Here is a 9,500-nt window from a genome sequence, read left to right as displayed (position 1 = left end):
CGTCTTCCGCTTGACTTCCTGCGCTCCTAAGCTCCTGCACACTTAGACACAGGGATCAAACACAAAGCAGGACATAACCTAAACTTGGTTGATCACATTAAAACTACCACGGGGTTCAACAATCTCCCCCTTTTTGATGTGCATCAACCCAAATTCAGGTTAGGGTAAAACAAACAGATAGTAATTTAAAGAAATTACTAAACTAACAGTTCAGGCATAAATTTGCAACTTTAAAATAAATTGCAATGGAAAAATTTTAACTAACTCCTCCTAACCGAACAGTTAGGTTTAATTTAAAAAATTTTAAGTTTTGAAAAATTTTCAAAGTTAAAATGAATTTTTCAGAATTTTCAAAAGAAAATTTCTAAGTAAAAATTTTAAGAAACAGTTTCTCTTAGAGAATTAAAAAAAATTTAAAGAATTTCTAAGGAAATGTTTAAAATTTTTTCAAAGCATTGTTTAATTCTAATTTTAATGCTTTTATCAGAAAGTTAATTAAATATTTTTATTTCGATATTTCAGCTTCCAGGTCGTGGCGAGGCACTAGGCCTTCTTTGTTATTGGAGCAACAACCACTTCCTTAGACAAAGCTTCCATAAAGAACCTCAATGTTTAATTTTCTCACTGTAAGCTTTTAACTAAAGGAGAAATTTAAACTAGTAAAGATTTTGGAACCCAATAAAGGTTCCTAGCTACAGGGTTGGTCAAAAACTTAGGGAGGTACATAGTTTCTCGGTATTTTTCTAAGTTGACCCTGATGCTTCCTTATATACCAATTTAATTTTCCAGATAACTTTATTTTCGAATGTGGAAAAACATTTTTAAGACATGCATCAGTTTTCAATTTTTTAATTTCTAATTTTAAAACTTCATTTTTTTTATTTCAAATATTCATTTTCCTTTTCTACTTTATCTAATTCTTTAGAAAGAGCTTTAATAAAACGAAAGGACTGTTTAGGGTTTAGGACACGTACCTTACTTACCTCGTCTTGCGATGCTCCCCCTTCATCACAGCTTTCTTCTTCTTCTGTTGTTCCCCCCCCCCCCCCCTCATCTATGCTTATTTCTGAGCTAGACGTTTCTTCTAACTGATGGTTAGCCATCAGTGCAAGTCCCGAGAATTCTTCGACTTCGGATTCGGAGGACGATGAATCATCCCACGTAGCCTTTAGGTTATATTTGGGTCGAGCTGGCTTCTTACTCTTTTCTTTACTTTTGCTCTTCAGTTTTGAGCAGTCATCTTTGATATGTCCTTCTTCGTTGTAATTATAGCAACGAACCACCCTTTTCTTTTGCTGGAACTTTTTCGACTGCGATCTAAATTTATTAGATTTAAAAAATTTATTAAAGCGTCTTACCAGTAGTGCCGCTTCGGATTCGTCGATCGAGGCTTCGGAGTCAGAACCGTTTATTCTTACCTTTAAGGCAATGTTCTGACTAGGCTTCTCTACTCCATTTGGCTCTGCAACTCGAGATTCGTGAAGTTCAAAAGTAGAAAACAAATGTTCTAGAGTACTTACCTCGAAGTCCTTAGAGATGTAGTACGCATCTACTAAGGAGGCTCACTCGGGAGTTCTCGGGAAGGTGTTGAGCGTGTACCGGATCGAGTCCCGGTTCGTTACTTCTTCTCCAAGATTGGTTAGTTGCGTGATCAGCTCTTTGATCCTTGCTTGGAGTTGCGCTACCTTCTCGTCTTGGTTCATCCGGAGGTTCGTAAGTTGAGTACGGAGGATGTCGCGCCTCGCTAGCTTAGCTTCCGAGGTACCTTCGTGAAGCTCCAGGAATTTTTCCCAGAGGTCTTTCGTGGAGTCGTAGCTTTCGATTCGACTTACCTCTTGTGGTGGTAGCACGCTAAGCAGGTGGAATTCTGCCTTTCCGTTGGCGACAAAATGGGCTTGCTCCTTCTTACTCCACGTGTTTTCTTCTTTATCTTTTGGCGCTGAAAAACCATATTTCATTGTAATAAGAATGTCAAAATCCGTTTTAAAGAATACCTCCATTTTTCGCTTCCATATAGCGAAATCTCCGTCGAACTTTGGGGGATGAATGTTCGCGCCGGCCATTGTTCTGATCTTTGTGCTTCAGATGACGGTTAGTCCCTCTGAGGTTGTTGGGCTCTGATACCACTTGTAGGCGCAACGAGGACCGACAAGAGGGGGGTGAATTGCTTGAAACTAAAAGTTACCCTCCTCAAAGCTTTTCAACTCTTAAAATAAAGCAACACTTAATAACAAAATAAAATAACAGAAAGGAAATGAAAGTCAGCTATTTGACTTGGTTACAACCGAGACGGTTGTTAATCCAAGGCGGTGGAAAGGCACACTAAAAGAGTCTCCTTCTCTGAAGGCGGAGAAGCCTTTTACACTTTAACAGTACAGTAGTTGCTAAAAGAATGAGAGTACAAGAGTTGCTATTTCGTTCATTTTCGTTGTTTTGAATAGCTACTCGAGACCCCCTTTATATAGGGGTTCTAGAGCTTATCAGATAACCTGAACCTTCGGGATCAGGTTTGACTCGAGAGGGATCGGTCGACCGATCCCCAGGCTCGGTCGACCGAACCTGCTGTACCTGCCCAGTCTTCCGACTAGGTGCAGTCTCTGAGGATCGAGCTTTGGTTCGGTCGACCGATCCTTATGTTCGGTCGACCGATCGACCAACGGTCTTCCAGCTGAGTTGGCCCGATCAACTTGCTCGACTAAGTCTCTGGATTAACTTCGGTTCGGTCGACCGATCAGGAGGTTCGGTTGACCGATCAACTTTACCAACGGTCAGCTTCTGACGTGGCATTGGCGGTTGGCTGCTGATTGAAAGGGGTTTGGTAGACCGATCAGGAGGTTCGGTAGACCAAACCATTGACAAGTCAACTTCCAGTTGACTTGCTCTGGTTCGGCTTCTTTGGGTGATTTCGGCCATCCGGAATAAGCCTCACTCGAATCCAGTTCCCAGCCTTCTCCTTGAGCAGTCTTCCGTGTAGGACCGTTAGATTCGATAGAGGAGGGGTGAATATCGATTCGAAAAAACAAGAGTTTAAACGCAGCGGAAAAGTAAAATAGACACAATGGTTTTACTTCGTTCGGTGCCTGTGACGACTCCTACTTGAAGGCCCGTGGTCCTTGACCACTTTCGTTGGGCAATCACTAGCAATTCGGAATAATTACAAAAGAACCGTACAGGGAATGCTAATGAAACTGAAAAACAAATACCGACAAAAGGGAAAAGAACGGAGCGTAGTATCGGAGCTTTGTTGGCGTCGCACTGAGCATCGAGCAGCAAGACCAGCAGTAGAAGAGTTCTCAACTTGATTGATGATTGATCTGAAGCTCCTGTCTGGGGCTTCTTTTATATGCTGTTCCGGGCGCCTGGATCCCTTCCGGGCGCCTGGAATGTGACGAAACTGCTCAAATCGAGATGCTCCACGTGGTGACGACTTGGCTGGATAAAATTCGCCTTCCGGGCGCCCGGACCTCCGGGCGCCCAAATCCCCTCCGGGCGCCCGGACTACCTTGTTCCAGAAAACTCCCTTTTCCTGCAAAACAAAGTTAGTCCGAGGCAAATGTATATCCTGTAAAACAGATTGTTAGCACAGTTAAAGTTCAACAGATGGATAAACAGAGTATGACTTAGATTCCGTCTTTCCGAGACCGGAATCTAGTCACGATCTCGACTTAGATATCCGAAATGGATCTAAGTCGGATCGACGCCTAATGTTCCCTTCCCGGGAACGCGTCCTCACAGTCACTCCCTTCCAGTGACTTACCTTGCTTACCTACCAGACGTCCGGTCAGCCCGTCGACCCGTCTGGACTTCTCGCCAAGCGTCCGGTCAGCCCGTCGACCCGCTTGGACTTCTCGCCAGCTATCCGGTCAGTCCGTCGACCTAGCTGGACTTCTCGCCAAGCGTCCGGTCAGCTCGTCGACCCGCTTGGACTTCTCGCCAGCTATCCGGTCAGCCCGTCGACCTAGCTGGACTTTTCCTGCACACTTGATCAAAGTGTCAGACAACAACACAACTAACTTAACCTATTTGTCATTCATCAAAACCTGGGTTAGACCGTTAGTGCTACCCGCACCAACAATCTCCCCCTTTTTGATGGAATGACAACCTGGTTAAGTTAGTGAAAACATATGCAAGAAAACAATATGCATTTATGTGGTTGTAAAGTTTGTTAGTTTGTATTTTCAAATTGGTTTAGCTAACTTAACTAACTTAACCACCTAACCCTCCTCCCCCTTTGGCATTCATCAAAAAAAATGAACAAAGGTAAATAACCATAGTGAAGAGTTACTGTAACAGGTAATCAAATTTTGAAAGATAGCTAAGTTTGGTTCAAAATTTGAAAGATAAAAGTGCAATTTTTAACACCAAGTTTAAAAAATAGTCAAGTTGACTTGGGGTAGACAAGTTGAGTAAATTTTTATGTTTAAGTAACATTTAATTTTCAAAAAGGTAAATTTTTCAACTTCGATTTATACTTTTCAAGAAATAAAATTTTGCCAAAATTAATTTTTAAGGCTAATTTTGGAAATAGTTAATTTTTCAAATCAGGTTTGAAAATTAGGTGGGATTAAACTTTTACATTTTTCAAATACTTAGTTAAATTTAACTTTTTGTAAATCAATGTTCAAATATAGGTTAGGTTTTAAAAGGCATTTTTCAAACATACAAAATTTGAGTTTATTCTCCCCCTGAACTTGATACTTACTCTAACCAGCTGTCTAACCAATTAGCTACTAACTGACTATCAGAAGATAGTAGCTTTCACTTGGTTAGTCAGATTAAGTTAATTATAACCAGTCAGTGTTTGACTTGACTGATGAACTTTAATCTGATTAATGTCTGAATTGTATTTAACGTCCAGACTTATGTTGATGCACTGAAATAAGCATCTTAAGTCCAGACAGTTGGCCTATGCATCTCACCCCTTTCTATGTTTGTCAAACACAAGCAAGGTAAACCTAAGGTGTTGGTGAGATGCTCAAAAACTAGTCCTATGGGTACATGCTTTCTAAGGATTCAAAACTAGTCTAAGGCCAAAACTGTTTTTGAAAATCTAAAAATGGAAAGTTTTGAAAACAACCAAATTTGACTTATAATTTGAAAGAGTGATTTTTGAAAGCAATTTTGAAACTTAAAATTTCTAGTCTATTGAGCACATTCCTAATTTTCGGCGTAAGTTGCTAAACTCACTTTCAGGGAGTGGTTTTGTGAAAATGTCAGCTAAATTTGATTTGGACTCAATGTATTTGAGTTCAATATCACCTTTAGTAACATGATCCCTGATAAAGTGGTGCCTAACTTCAATATGTTTGGTTCTTGAATGATGCACAGGGTTCTTGGTTAAGTTAATCGAACTTATATTGTCAATTAATACTTTTACATTTGTAATGTTTAAGTTGAAATCTTTTAGAGTATGCATCATCCATAGTAATTGTGCAACACATTCACCTATGGCTATGTATTCTGACTCAGTTGTAGATAGAGCAACACAATGTTGCTTTCTACTAAACCAGCTAACAAGTGATGAACCTAATAATTGACATCCTCCACTTGTGCTCTTGCGGTCTAATTTACATCCAGCATAATCTGAGTCAGAATACCCTATTAGTTCAAAATTATTGGTTCTAGGATACCAAATTCCTACATTTATTGTTCCTTTAAGATATCTAAAAATTCTTTTAACTTGTGTCAAGTGGGATTCCTTAGCACAAGTTTGGTATCGTGCACACATACTAACTGCAAATAAAATATCAGGACGGCTTGCAGTTAAGTATAGTAGGCTACCTATTGCACTCCTATAATATTTTAGGTCAACTGATTTTCCATTTGGGTCATTATCTAAGATTGTGTTTACTGCCATAGGTGTTTTTATTTCTTTTGTATTTTCCATTCCGAATTTTTTAAGTAATTCTTTAGTGTATTTGTGTTGATAAATGTAATTTCCCTCATTTGTTTGTTTGATTTGTAATCCTAAGAAATATGTTAATTTTCCTACTAGGCTCATTTCAAATTCTTTTTCCATTAGATTAATAAATTCCTCTAAAAAATCTGAATTTGTTGAACCAAATATTATATCATCTACATAAATTTGTGCAATAAATATGTTTGAATTTAATGATTTAACAAACAAGGTTGGGTCAATTTAACCTTGTTTGAATCCTTTAGATGTTAGGTAGGATGTTAGCCTTTCATACTATGCCCTGGGTGCTTGTATAAGTCCATATAATGCTTTCTTTAACTTAAATACACAATCAGGGTGTTCTAGACTTTCAAACCCAGGAGGTTGACCTACATAAACTTCTTCTTTTATTAGTCCATTAAGAAAGGCAGACTTAACATCCATTTGGTATAGTTTGAACCCTTTATGGGCTGCATAACTTAGTAACATTCTAATGGATTCTAATCTGGCTACTGGGGCATATGTTTCATCATAGTCAAGTCCTTCAACTTGACTAAATCCTTTCACCTAGCCTTATTTCTAGTAATTTCCCCAGTTTCACTTAGTTTGTTTCTGAATACCCATTTTGTTTCTATTATTTTCTTATTCTTAGATGGTGGAACTAGGTCCCAGACCTCATTACGCTCAAATTGGGCTAGTTCTTCTTGCATAGCTATTATCCAATCTGGGTCTAGTAGGGATTCATCCACAGTTTTTGGTTCAATTTTTGAGATTAATGAAATTTGACTTAGGTTTCTAAAGGATGATCTGGTTTGAACTCTTAAGTCTGGGTCACCGATTATTTGATCAATTGGATGATTTGGGTTAACCCTTATTGTTCTAGGAGGTTGATTCTCTTGATGTTGTTCCTCTTCTTCATGAGAGTTTGGTTGGTTTCTGGAACAAACTCAGGTGTTTGTGTAGATCCTATGTCTTGTTTAGTTTCTTCAAACTTTACATTAGTAGTTTCTTCAATTTTTAAGGTAACCTTATTGTAAATTCTGTAGCCTCTACTATTTAGGGAATATCCTACAAAAATTCCATTTTCAATTTTAGAGGTGAATTTTCCTAAGTGTTCTCTTGTATTTAAGATGAAAACTGGGCACCCAAATACCTTAAAATATTTTATATTTGGTTGTTTATTATAAAACAGTTCGAAGAACGTTTTGTTATGAGTTTTATTTATTGTTGTTCTGTTCTGTACATAGCAGGCTGTACTAACGGCTTCTGCCCAAAAGTATTTAGGTAGGTTATACTCATTTAACATTGTTCTAGAAGCTTCAAGTAAGGTTCTATTTTTTCTTTCTACAATTCCATTTTGTTGGGGGGTTTTAGGGCATGAGAACTCATGATGGTAACCGTTTTCTAGACAAAAACTGTTAAAGTGGTGATTTTTAAATTCTCCCCCGTTGTCACTCCTAATTCTTTTAATTTTAATATCTTTTTCGTTTTCAATCTGTTTGCAAAAATTTGAAAAAATTTCAAAAGTTTCATCTTTATGTTTTAAGAATTTGACCCAAGTAAACCTAGAATAATCGTCTATAATTACTAAGCAATATAAGTTTCCATTTATAGATTTGACTCCATGGGAGTCAAAAAGGTCTAAATGTAGAAGTTCTAAGATTGAGGTAGTTTGTGGTTGATTTGTTTGTTTGTGGGTTGATTTAGTTTGTTTGCCTTGTTGACAAGCATTACATATGGTTGAATCTAAGTTAGGTAACTTTGGTAAGCCTTTTACAAGTCCATTTAGTTTACTTATATTTCTAAAGTTGGTGTGAGACATCCTCCTATGCCATAACCAAGTTTCTTCTTTTTGTGTTAAATAACACTTGATGGAAGGAATGGTTAAGTTGATGACATAGATGTTGTCTTTTCTAAAACCTTTTAGGCTTATGGTAGGATTATCTAGATGTTTGATTGAGCATTCTGTAGATAGAAATTTGACCTTATACCTAGTATCACACAATTGACTTATACTTAGAAGATTATATTTAAAGTTTTCAACAAGTAAGACATTTGTAATTATAAAGTCTAATTTTAATTCAATATTACCTATACCAATTACCTTGAGTTTGTCGTTGTTTCCAAAGGCAACTGTTCCTAGGCTTTTGTAAGTGAGTTGAGTGAACTTGGTGTGATCTCCAGTCATATGTTTGGAGCATCCACTGTCCAAAATCCACTTGGTTTCCTACAGTAAGTAGGATTTAAAGTTAGTCTTTTGAGCATGTATTAATTTAAGTTTAAAATTAAGATTTTGAAATTAATTTTTAAGTTAAGATTTTGAAATTAATTTTTAAGTTAAATTTAAAAATTCTGAAATTAATTTTTAAGTTAAAATTTTGAAATTAATTTTTAAATTAAAATTAAAAATTTTGAAATTAATTTTTAAGTTAAAATTAAAATTTTGAAATTAATTTTTAAGTTAAAATTAAAATTTTGAAATTAATTTTTAAGTTAAAATTTTGAAATTAATTTTTAAGTTAAAATTAAAATTTTGAAATTAATTTTTTAAGTTAAAATTAAAATTTTGAAATTAATTTTTAAGTTAAAATTAAAATTTTGAAATTAATTTTTAAGTTAAAATTAAAATTTTGAAATTAATTTTTAAAGTTAAAATTAAAATTTTGAAATTAATTTTTAAGTTAAAATTAAAATTTTGAAATTAATTTTTAAGTTAAAATTAAAATTTTGAAATTAATTTTTAAGTTAAAATTAAAATTTTGAAATTAATTTTTAAGTTAAAATTAAAATTAATTTTTAAGTTAAAATTAAAATTTTGAAATTAATTTTTAAGTTAAAATTAAAATTTTGAAATTAATTTTTAAGTTAAAATTAAAATTTTGAAATTAATTTTTAAGTTAAAATTAAAATTTTGAGATTAATTTTTAAGTTAAAATTAAAATTTTGAAATTAATTTTTAAGTTAAAATTAAAATTTTGAAATTAATTTTTAAGTTAAAATTAAAATTTTGAAATTAATTTTTAAGTTAAAATTAAAATTTTGAAATTAATTTTTAAGCCTTATTCATCTCACCCGAACTATATTATCAATCAGGGAATCCTATGATTTTGTGAGATGAAATTGGTTTGATTACAGACTTTTGGTTTAACTTGTGTTAGATTTAGACTTAGCTTTGGTTTCCACAAATAGGCATTCTTCGGATAAACTTCTAAGCTTGGTGAGTCACAAGGACATCATTAGAAGTAACCAACCTTTCGAGGTTTTCCGAATAGTCCTATCCACGGAACTTAGTACTAAATCTTGGTCTAACTGGTTAGGATTCGTTTAAGGGTAGCTTCGGTCAGTTCCACTTGGCCAAATGCACCAGATCGAAACCATATCTTTCTAGACATGCGATGCCTAAGTTTCCCTAACGTACTATCATCCAAAAATTTCACCAATACCATGATTCAAGTTAAACTTGGTCTCTAATTCTAATTGCCCTGCCGGGTTTGTTAGTTTTGGGTTACCCTGTCGGGTAAGTTAGTTTTGGAGGTGCCAGCTATTCTGGAGCCTCCCCCTGAATTATTGGCCATTAATTTAAGTTTTAATTTTAGGCTTGTGT

This window comes from Zingiber officinale, chromosome 2B, assembly GCF_018446385.1.
Source record: "Zingiber officinale cultivar Zhangliang chromosome 2B, Zo_v1.1, whole genome shotgun sequence".
Classification (NCBI taxonomy): Eukaryota; Viridiplantae; Streptophyta; class Magnoliopsida; order Zingiberales; family Zingiberaceae; genus Zingiber; species Zingiber officinale.
The sequence above is the reverse complement of the archived record's forward strand: the minus strand, read 5'-3'. Positions refer to the sequence as shown.